Raw genomic sequence first — 9,999 nt, forward strand, 5'->3', positions numbered from 1 at the left:
TACAGTCTGAATCACACCCATGATGAGAGGAGGTTTACTGGACACACAGGGAGAAACTACAGTCTGATGACTGATGAGACTACCTTTAAGGGTTTGGTTATCTTTAGTGTTTAGGTTAGAGTCAGTTTTAAGTTTTGGCCAGAGGAGCTGTCAATGTGATGTTGGTCAGAAAAGTCCATGTAGTCTTTCCCTTCTCAAACCTGTCCTCCACCTAACCAGCTCATATCATGTATTCCACCACCAGCACACCTGATTCACTAATCAGAGGTTTGGATGATTAGTTGACCAGTGGTACAAAGTGGACTGGATCTAGGTGAACTATGTGGAGAGTCTTCCAGGGACAGTACAGTACAGACTGAGAAGCTAACAACAGTATAGTTTACTCAACTCATTCAAACTATCATGACTATTGTTTAGAGAGAAAATCTGCACAAGGGCATAAAGTTTAAGATATAGCAAGAGAGGACAATATGGTGCAAGGTAGCCAAAGTGGAATCAAAAGTCATAGGCCTAATCATCAATCAAATATGAAATATAAAACCCAAATATAATCTACATATAAAGACAACATGTCATCTACATGTGTTATAGAATAGCTCCCTTCTCACATCCCAGGTCATGTTTGGACTGGAACGTGTCAACTCAACGGGCTCTGCGCATCTCCCCAATAGCCTACAGACAACTTTCCTGAGTGCAATGTCATTAATGTGACCGATATGTACAGTATAATAACATAGTGAAGAAGGAAAATATCCCACCTCTGACGCACAGCAGAGACATCGCTGCTGAGATTTCCCCTGGAGCAAGAGTCCCTCAAGAATTTAAAAACAGTCATTGCGTTTCAATGAATGTCCTCCCCAAACGCTTGTTGCATCGTGAACTATCCTCCCAGTCCCTTGGGAGTTCAGCGGATGGATGATGCGCCGCTGCCATTTACTTGGATGAGAAGTTGGACGAACGCTCCTCCAGCTCACGATACGAAATGGTGGAGAACAACAGAGTGATGATGTGTCGTTCACGAACGAACGGCTCTTTTTGAACGGATCTTTTTTGTTTGTAGTTTGTAGGCTATGGTTGCTGTTTGTATTTCATTGAACTTTAGGCCCATAAAGACAAATCACACAACATAGAATTCCAAATAACCTTAGGCAAAAATACACAAAATAAAAGTCAAGTGAAAATAGTTATAAATGTCTTTATCAATTATGAGTAGCTAAACATTATCGACTTTTGGACACTGATGCGCAGGAGATCCCCTAGCTGTCAATCAAGCAGGAGCGGTGAACGGATTATGACGCTCAAGCGTTTCAAATGACGCAACAATACAGTTCCAGAACAGAGAAAGTTAATGCCGAAGATATTATTCGGTTCAACGCTAAAACTGAGGTTTGACACGTGTGATTTGAGGTGAGTGAAATATTTACAAAAGTTTACAATACATTAACACTCCGCTTCGTTATTTCTGTTGCTATCAATCACTCCATCTGTATCTCCTCTTCTGTCTGTCTGTCGGACTATCTGAGTTGTCTGTGTACAGTCTAGGTTCTTTCACATAGGCTCATATTCACAAAGTCTCATAGAAGGAGTGCTGATCAATAATCAGTTTGGTCTTTTAAATTAAACTGAATACGTTTTGATGGACAGGAGGCGACCTGATCCTAGATCAGCACTCCTACCCTAAAACACTTTGTGAACACAATCCAGGTGTACTGTGATTATGAAGTTGTGATGAGGTATTATTATATTAGTTGTGCTGATGCATGATGGGTTGTAGGCTAGAGCTTGAGGACTCAACTCTGAAGACTGTTTCTGAATTCACTGACCTGGTGAGTAAATGTTGTGTACAATGGCACCATCTAGTGACAGAAACATAGAAACACACATTGTTGCTGAACGAAGGCATCTCTTTATTTTCCAGAAATAAAACTTGTAGACCTTTCCTGCAGTCTCTGAGGAGATGGACAGCTCTTCTTCTTCTGGACGATCTCCGTCTCCTACTGGGACTGTCTTCTTACCCCCTCCTATCATGTGGAACAGTCTGTAAGTCATTCATCACATAACCTAGCTGTGGTCCAGGGCATTATGTGTGGCTTGCTGAAGGAAGGCTCAGTGTCTGCAAGCTGTACGTAACGCCCTGGACCAGAGTGACACATGACCCACCTCTGGCCATCATGGACAGTCAACTCATCACATTCATGTACTGTAAGTCACAGTTGTGTGACTTGTGTTATTAAAGACAGTTAAATTGAGCAGAAGTTGAATTATTATTTTAATATTGTAGTAAATTGTCTGAGTTCAATTCCTAAGTAATGTGTTGACATTCCTTTGCTCCCAGCTACAAGCAGGCAGAGATGGAGGTTTACTTCCCGAGAGAAGAGAAGAAGACCTATACAGAGAAGGAAGCCCACATGCTTGAGTTGATGGGGAAGGATCGAACGATCCGAAACCAGAAGAAGGAGATGGACAGACTTCAAGTCTGCCTCTGGGAGGAGGAAAAGAAGAAGAGGAATGGTGGAACGGAGAAGGACAAGATAATTGAACAATTACAGTCTGAGACAGACCATCTCCGAGCCCTTTTAAAAGATGAAAGGAGGAGAAGAAGAGTAGAAAGGGGTATCATGAAAGAGTGGAAGGCTGAGATCCTGAGACTGAGGGAGGCAGAGTGCCAGAGGGAGTCAGAGAGCCAGAGGGAGTCAGAGAGCCAGAGAGATGCAGAGAGACAGAGGGAGTCAGAGAGCCAGAGGGAGGCAGAGAGCCAGAGGGAGTCAGAGAGCCAGAGGGAGTCAGAGAGCCAGAGGGAGTCAGAGAGCCAGAGGGAGGCAGAGAGCCAGAGGGAGGCAGAGAGACAGAGGGAGGCAGAGAGACAGAGAGATGCAGAGAGACAGAGAGATGCAGAGAGACAGAGAGAAGCAGAGAGACAGACAGAAGCAGAGAGACAGAGAGAAGCAGAGAGACAGAGAGCATCAGAGAGACAGAGGGAAGTGGAGAGACAGAGGGAAGCAGAGAGAGCCACAGAAGCAATGGAGCACCAGAGAAAACTGCAGGAGATCCACAGACTCAAACAACTGCTGGATCTACTGATGGTGGACCTACAACTGGCCCACGTAAGACATGTCATTGTTATTATTAAAAGGCAGTGTATATTTACCCAGCTGAAAATGAATAGTGGCAGACAGCGGTACACTAACCCAATGTTAACTTTTATTCCTTTCCTTAACCCTTACCTTAACCTCACTGAAACTATACCTAACCTTTACCTTAACCCAACCCTGGGTCCTGAACCTAACCTTCATTTATCTCAACCCCTCTGCCTTTCTTCTGCCGGTTGAATATCCACTTCCTTATTAACGTCATTACTGTTGTTGTTGTTGATAACTGTATCTGTGCAGGTTGTAAATAACTGCATTAGTGAAGCATCATTTGTAGGAGTAATTTCTACAAGCATAAACATCAGAGAAAACATTGTTGTAACATCACACAAATTGTAACAGGAATTTCTCAAACCCCTAACTGAATGGGCAAGAAGGTTGTGTGTTTGTATTTGTACACATTTTGGACATAATTGATTCCATGAAATGTCTCATAATTTTTTCAAACCATGTCAATACATTAATTGACAATGAATTGTCCAGATGAATTGATCAAAATGACCCTGCTATTGATGTTGTCCAGTGTTTGATTCAATTACCTAGCTCTAGGTTGTATTTCTGTGTATAATTCTCTGCAAATCCTTTGAAAGTATGTCTTGGTAATAGGTTATCACTAATTGTACCTTTTAAAATGAAGCAAGAGATTGAGAGATTGAGGTTATGGCAGAAAGTCATGGAGGATCAGCGACCAAGACTGGCCTGGAACAACAAACCTATTGAGACAGGAAGAGAGAGGGAAAGAGAGAGGGAAAAAGAGAGAGAAAGGGAGATGGAAAGGAAGAGAAAAGCAGAACTGGAAAGACAAGAAATGAAGAAGAAAGTGGAACAGGCAGAAGAAACGATAAAAGCGTTAGAACGAGAGATTGAGAGATTGAAAGAGATTGAGAAGGAAATCATATTTGAAAGAGAAAGAGACATGCGTATTGGAGAGAATGAGAAAGTCAAACTGGTTAACGAAAAGGTAAAAGAGTTAGAGAGAGAGGTTGAGAGACTGAAAGAAGATATGACAACAAAAGAGATTCAATACAAAATCAAATTTGAAAGAGCGAAAGAAGCGTTTAGAAGACAGAATGAGAGAGTGAAACAGGTTAACCAAAATGTACTAGTGTTAGACAGAGAGGTTGTGAGAATGAAAGAAGAGATTAGATTGAAAGACGAGACTCAACCAGAGAGAACATTTGATAGAGACAGAGAGAGAGAAAATGATTGGAGACGAAGTGAAGAGGAGATGAAAAATAGAGTGGAGAGAGAAATGGAGATGGAGACAGCCCTCATTAATGACAAAAATACGTCTGAATTGGAGGAACTCTTCAAGAAAATCAAGGAACAGCGGATAGAATTAGAAAATATGGAAACAGACAAATATAAAGGGAAACAGAACCAAATGGACTTGGAGGAGAAGATGGAGGGTGAGCACAACAAACAGAAAGAGGGAGAAAGAAAGAGAACGGAGAAAACACCAAAACAGAGACAAGAAGAAGATGAGAAGAAGAAGGAGATGGAGAGAGAAGAAGAAGAGGAGAGATGCAAACAAAAGCAAATAGAGATGGAAGAGGAAGAAAGAGAGAGGGAGAAAGAGAGACAGAGACAGATTGAAAGAGATATTGAAGAAGAAAGATGTAAACAGAAGCAAATAGAGGTGGAAGAGGAAGAACGAGAAATGGAGAAAGAGAGACAGAGAGAGATCAAAAGAAAGATAATGGAGAAGAGACGGAAAATTATGGAAAGAGAAGAAGAGACACAGAGAAAGATTGAAAGAGAGCACGAAGAAGAACTATTTAAACAGAAGCAAATAGAGATGGAAGAGGAAGAACGAGAAAGGGAGAAAGAGAGACAGAGAGAGATCAAAAGGAAGAGAATGGAGAAGAGACAGACAATTATGGAAAGAGAAGAAGAGAGACAGAGAGAGATTGAAAGAGAGATTGAAGAAGAAAGATGTAAACAGAAGCAAATAGAGATGGAAGAGGAAGAAAGAGAGAGGGAGAAAGAGAGACAGAGACAGATTGAAAGAGAGATTGAAGAAGAAAGATGTAAACAGAAGCAAATAGAGATGGAAGAGGCAGAACGAGAAATGGAGAAAGAGAGACAGAGAGAGATCAAAAGGAAGAGAATGGAGAAGAGACAGACAATTATGGAAAGAGAAGAAGAGAAACAGAGAGAGATTGAGAGAGAGATTGAAGAAGAAAGATGTAAACAGAAGCAAATAGAGATGGAAGAGGAAGAACGAGAAAGGGAGAAAGAGAGACAGAGAGAGATCAAAAGGAAGAGAATGGAGAAGAGACGGAAAATTATGGAAAGAGAAGAAGAGACACAGAGAAAGATTGAAAGAGAGCACGAAGAAGAACTATTTAAACAGAAGCAAATAGAGATGGAAGAGGAAGAAAGAGAGAGGGAAAAAGAGAGACAGAGAGAGATCAAAAGGAAGAGAATGGAGAAGAGACAGAAAATTATGGAAAGAGAAGAAGAGAGACAGAGAGAGATTGAAAGAGAGATTGAAGAAGAAAGATGTAAACAGAAGCTAATAGAGATGGAAAAGGAAGAAAGAGAGAGGGAGAAAGAGAGACGGAGACAGATTGAAAGAGAGAACGATGAAGAAAGATGTAAACAGAAGCAAATAGAGATGGAAGAGGAAGAAAGAGAAGAAGAGAGACAGAGAGAGATGGGTGAGAATGAGAGACGACAACAACAAGATGAGAGAAAGAGAAAGTTTGAGAGAGATCAAGAAGAAGATATATGGAAACAGAAGCAAATTGACATGGACAAGGAGGGAAGAGAGAGGGAGAACAAGAGACAGAGAGAGATAGAAGAGATACAGAGACGACAACAACAAGAGGAGAGACAGAAACAAAAGGAGAAGGAGAAAGAAAGGAGAAAGACAATGAGAATCAGAGAGAAATGGAATTAAAAGATCAGCAACAGAAAGAGATGGAGAGAGAAAATATGATTATGAGAGAAAGGGAGGAAGCAGGAAGAAGAAACGAGGGGCAGAAAAATATTTTGGGGGAAGTTGAGGGACAGAATGAACTGGAGATAGAACAGGAGAGAGAGATGGAAGAAAAGCAGGAAGTGATTAAGGAAGCAGAGGAAGAGTACAGGGAAAGAGAAGAGAGAGGAAAGGAAGTAAGCATGAAGAAACATGTAGTAGTTAATGTTAAAGCAAAAGCACGGGAAGTCTTCAATAGGCGTAAAGAGAGGAGGTTAGAAGTGTTGAAGGGGGAACGAGAACACATAGAAAGAGGACAACAAATCAGGAGGGAGAAGGAGGAAAGACGGCTGGAGATGGAAAGAAAACAGGAGAGGGCAAGACAACAAGAGGAGCAGGATAAAAAAACGAGAGATTGAAATTGCTAGACAGAAAGAAATGTTGAGACTAAGAGAGGAGGAGAGGCAGAGAGAGGAAGAGAGAGAGGAGCAGAGAAAGAGAGCCATTGAAGGCCATTTATCTTTAATCAGAGAGAGAGAGAAGATTTTAGAGGTAAAGAAAAAAGAGGAGATGTCGGAAGAGGAAAGAAGGGAGATCCTTGAGAACAAGAGGGGTGACTTAGAGGGCACTGAAGAGGAGGAGGAGAAGGAAGATGACAAGGAGGACATTCTCCCACCTGACAAAAGTATCCGAAGGAGAGCTGTGGGCTGGATAAACAAGAAGTGGGAGAAGAGGAACCTCAGAAAGATAGAGAGAACGTATCAGAGAGAGGCTGAGGAGGGCTATAAGATCGTCCACATAGGTAAGACCTGTTTTCCCTCTACTTATGACATCATCCTCTTTAGTCTCCTCTACACACATACGTTCCACACCAGTCATCATGTTGCATCATTGTTTCAATATAAAACTACTGTCGAAAGAATATGTTAGCTGACATGGCTCATTGAGTGACTGACTGACATAACAAGAAGAATACTGCTGATGTAACAACCACGTTTTTAAATGGTACCTTGTGTCATTTACTAGTCTAACTCTCAAGACTAAGTAGAGACCCAGAAAGAGTTCCTAAAAAACACACACAAAAAATGGGGGGATCCGGGGGCTACTAGTGGCCATGGGGCCCTAAGCGATCACATATGCCCTGGCACTATACAAAGAATAGGTGCCATTCTGGACTCATGTTCAATTTAGGGCCAGGTCAATTCTGGATGGGGATTATCGCACTTTATTGACAAATTCCATGCCTTGCTCAACTGAAAAGAGTAAAGAATCATTGAGATCCAATTGTGTTTTCTATTATTCATTCCCTGTGTCCATTACATTTAAGTTGATACCAGATCCACTAAGTTGAATGTAAACTCTACTTCTTCTCCCCTTCCAGCCATCCCTGGACACACGAGGCTAACATCCACCATGACCCGGGCAGAGAGAGAGAGGGAGAAGAGGAAGGAGCTGCTGAAGGCTGAGGAGAGAAGGAAGAAGATGGAGGATTTCAATAAGCAGTGGAGAGAGCGGTCCCTGCTTAAAAAACAGACTCATCAACAACTGAAGGAGGAGAGGGAGAAGATGAAGGAAAAGTACCTGGAGCAGATTAATCTGGAGGCTGATGAGCAAATCCAGAAGTTCAGCACCCAGTACATCACCCGGTGTCCAACCACCCAACACAGCCACGACTACAACCAAGGTCAGGAATTGCCGGTGTGGGCGACAGGCCAACAAGTAAGCCAAGAGCCTGTTGCATCTGGAGATGGCCAGCAGGAGGGGCCAAGGAGGCAACAGGCATGGGCAGAGAACCAGGAGGGGAGTTCAGAGAACCAGCAGGAGGGGCCAGAGAACCAACAGGAGGGGCCAGACAGCCAGCATCTAGAAGCTCCAAAAGGGATTGAAACATCAGAGCGAATCTCCAAGACCAAGAAAAAGCCAAGCATCTGGAAGAAAATTAGGATGGGGTAAAGAATGTTTAAACATCTATTCATGTTTTACACTGTTTATATATCTTTAAAAAATGACATTATCCAAATGTGAGGTCTTAGTGTACATGCAACACACATGTAAATATATAGATACTTACCTGTCTCTGTGATGTCTTACAGCCTTCCTGACGTGCTGTCTGCCTAGAGCTGGAACTCGATGAAGCCACAGTTCCACTGAGGTTACGTTGGTAATTAAAAGTGTCGGCCAATAATTCCTCCTCCTCTTTAAGTCATCAAGCCACATTTCCTCCTCAAAACATTATAGTCTCCTCAAGCCAGCAAGTATCCTCTTTATGAGGCAACAAACCATTGAAGGTCAGTGACTCTCCTCCCCAGAGCAGAGACTCTCATCTTTATCCAAGTTAAATTCATCTCTGATCACCACCTCTACAGTCCTAGAAAATATCCCAAAAATGGAAATGGTTTAAACAGAAGTCCTCCCCTCAGACCAGTGGCTCTACAAACCAGAGTTTCTCATCTTTATTCAAGTTGAATGCAACTCTGATCATTTCCACCACCTCTCCTGTTAAGGAGGTGCTGAAAAGGAGGTCTGGGAGGAGGTCTGCAGGTAGCCTGGACTGGACCGGTAGCAGCTAAGTTGCTGGCTCCATCCCCGGGCAGAGCTGCTCAAGTCAGGCCAGTGATGTTTGATGTCATTTTGGTTGCAAAGTTTTACTCTTTAATTAAAGCATTTATTAAAAAAGCAATATTGTTGTTACGGTGTGGATTGTTTTGTTATTTATTAGAATTGAAACATCCAGTTGTCATGGTAGATGTTAGACTTTCAATGAGACACCTAACATTCCATCAGTTTGATACAATGTGTGACATGTTATATTAGAGAGGAGTCCTCTATACACATCTATTTTAGACCATAGGAGAAATATCAGATTGAAATAGCTTCTCTAAGAATCTGAGGAGAGAGCAACAGTAGATGCATCGTTAGCTCTCCCACCTCCAGTTCAGTACTTGGGTCATTCCACCAATTGAGTACCTTTTGGGGAGTGTAACTTTTATTTCACCTAAGTCTAACATTCTGTCATAAAAAGCACATGTTCGGCTTAATAAAATACATGTTTTCCCATCTCAAAAGTAACAAATACATACTATAGCAAGTGCCTGTTAAGTGCCAAATAAAGTGACAGGGTTGACTGTAACAGAGTTCACTATTTCAATTAGAATCAACCATATCAAATCAAATGTATTTTATAGCCTTTCGTACATCAGCTGATATCTCAAAGTGCTGTACAGAAACCCAGCCTAAAACCACAAACAGCAAGCAATGCAGGTGTAGAAGCATGGTGGCTAGAGAAAAACTCCCTAGAAAGGCCAAAACCAAGGAAGAAACCTAGAGAGGAACCAGGCTATGTGGGGTGGCCAGTCCTCTTCTGGCTGTGCCAGGTGGAGATTATAACAGAACATGGCCAAGATGTTCAACTGTTCATAAATAACCAGCATGGTCGAATAATAATAGTCACAGTAGTTGCCGAGGGTGCAGCTGTAACGGGATTCTTCCGTCGAAGGAGAGGCGGACCAAAACGCAGCGTGGTTATAGTTCATGTTTTTTAATAAGAAACCTAAACATGAACAAAATACAAAACAATAAACGTGGCAAAACCGAAACAGCCCTATCTGGTGCAACAAACACAAAGACAGGAAACAACCACCCAGAAAAACCAACACAAAACAGGCTACCTAAATATGGTTCCCAATCAGAGACAATGACTAACACCTGCCTCTAATTGAGAACCATATCAGGCCAGTACACCGCCCCCCCCCCCCGAAGGTGCGGACTCCGACCGCACAACCTAAACCTATAGGGGAGGGTCTGGGTGGGCATCTGTCCACGGTGGCGGCTCTGGTGCTGGACGTGGACCCCACTCCATCATAGTCTTAGTCCTTAGTCCTTAGCGTCCTTTGAGTGGCGACCCTCGCCGCCGACCTTGGCCGAGTA

The 9,999-nt window shown here is 42.4% G+C and overlaps 1 long non-coding RNA gene across 1 annotated transcript; it reads right to left on the reverse strand.

The window, feature by feature from the left end:
- Positions 1 to 7,386: 7,386 nt before the first annotated feature.
- On the reverse strand, positions 7,387 to 8,229 carry LOC135545546 (uncharacterized). The gene is made up of 3 exons (XR_010456478.1): positions 8,144 to 8,229; positions 7,654 to 8,000; positions 7,387 to 7,534 (listed from the first exon to the last, which is right to left on the reverse strand). It is a non-coding gene; the product is annotated as an uncharacterized LOC135545546 (long non-coding RNA).
- Positions 8,230 to 9,999: the final 1,770 nt, after the last annotated feature.

Source organism: Oncorhynchus masou, chromosome 1, assembly GCF_036934945.1.
Source record: "Oncorhynchus masou masou isolate Uvic2021 chromosome 1, UVic_Omas_1.1, whole genome shotgun sequence".
In the NCBI taxonomy this organism is placed as follows: domain Eukaryota; kingdom Metazoa; phylum Chordata; class Actinopteri; order Salmoniformes; family Salmonidae; genus Oncorhynchus; species Oncorhynchus masou.